The 1802-nt window shown below is 44.2% G+C and overlaps 1 pseudogene; it reads right to left on the minus strand.

The window, feature by feature from the left end:
* Positions 1-367: 367 nt before the first annotated feature.
* LOC126596616 (dirigent protein 16-like) lies at positions 368-1202 on the minus strand (annotated as a pseudogene).
* Between the last annotated feature and the right edge of the window lie 600 nt (positions 1203-1802).

Consider the following 1802-nt stretch of genomic DNA (forward strand, 5'->3'; position numbering starts at 1 on the left):
AAATTTTAGCGGGTTTCCTTATTCTTCTTTTCTGTTGGAGTTGCCAGCTATAGCGGCATCATATTTTCCCATAGACTGCAGTTTGTTTTTTGTGGTTCAGTTTTTTCTTTGATGATGTGTGTCCTGTTTCAGAATCACAGATTAGAGTTTTGAGGTCCTTCTCTATTTGATTTTGTTCCTTGCCTTCAGTGGTAGGAAGATCACTGGAAATAGGTCCCTTTCATTAGGCATTGCCGCATTGCCATACTTTACAACAACAGTTCAACACAAGATTACAATTTAGAGATACTCAACATACACCTGTAGCTAATACAATCACAGACACTGTATATATCACATTCAAATCCAGACAACAGACCAGACATCCTCAGTACTTCAAGTGAACGGTAATCCTCAGCAATGTTTCTGCACCATCTGTTGCTCGTTGACCTGGAGGAATCAGTGGTTTCAACTCTGCAATTCCATTGGCATTCTTGAATTTGCCTGTCCCTCCAGTCACTGACAGTTGCGACTTGCTACTCCCAATCTTGTACACTCCGAAGAAGTTGAGGTTATCATTGTACTCCCCTCCTTCCATCATAGCCGTAAATGCCATCAGCTGACTTGATCCATCCGCAGAGCTTGCCACATAGACTCCTTGAGCTTTCCCAATTGTCTGTGAACCCAATTGGGGACTAGAGGTCAGTATGTCATCAATAACGGTGACTGTCCCAAAGCCTAGTCCCAACCCGTCTGGTGCCAGTTGGGTAGCTGTATTGCCATTCTTTTCACCATTAGGATTTCCGGCGAAGGATGTACCAGATAAGCCGGTTCCTAGTGGGAGACCATTGGCGCCATTCACAGTTGGAATGGCACCGTTGGCATTAGGGATAGCCACACCACCGTCTGGAGGAAGGAACCCTATCGGCTTTGCAAAGGGCACTTCACTGCTGTATATATTGCCTAGCAAGCCAGTGATTGGCCTAGCCGTAGGGCTACTCCCTCCAAGAATGTCATGCATGTATATTTCCAGAACTGATTCGCTGCCAACAGCTGCAGGTTCAACTGCAGCCACAAGTGGTATTGCTGTCTGCATGTTTGCAATCAGCAGTACGGTGAAAATAGACGAAAATGTCTGCTTTAACATCCTGAAACTTTGGTATCTGCTGGATTAAGGATCGAACGCTGAAGTTTTCGTGCGGAAGTACGATGGTTGGCAACATGTGTTGGTCTTGATATAGAGGAGGTTGTCACATGGAGTGGTTGAGACTGCTCCAAACTCAGGAGGTGAAGTTGTTGGATTATCTTATTGGTACGAATAATATGAATTTCGGTTACAGGTGAATTAGTTGTTGTCACAGATCACAAAGAGAAGTGGGTTTGTTGTATCATTGGTTCCTCATAACATTTCTCTGTACTTAAGGTACCTTTTGGTACGTGGAATGGGACGGAACGGAGTGGGACGAGGTGTTCCGTCCCACATTTGTTGCTCCTAAATCGGGTGGAACGCGTTGTTCTACGGGACAAATTTTGAGTAAATTTTTGTTCCGCCTCACCCCCTAGAATGACTCGTTCTACATCAGTGGAACACAAAATTATAATCTCTCCGTCTCCTTCTTCTTCCTCCTTGTTTTCATTCGAGGGCATCTTTGCTCCCTCTCCGTTCCGTCCTGTCCCGTCTGCATACCAAACGATACAATGAACTGCTTTTTGTACTTTTAAGCTATAACAATGGATATTTCTCTCATTTTCGGCTTCAAGGAAAATCTCTTGTTTCGGAATCTGGCTCACAACAATGTTTTCTGAGTATATTTGGCAAAGCA

The sequence above is a fragment of the Malus sylvestris genome, chromosome 13 (assembly GCF_916048215.2).
Source record: "Malus sylvestris chromosome 13, drMalSylv7.2, whole genome shotgun sequence".
In the NCBI taxonomy this organism is placed as follows: Eukaryota; Viridiplantae; Streptophyta; class Magnoliopsida; order Rosales; family Rosaceae; genus Malus; species Malus sylvestris.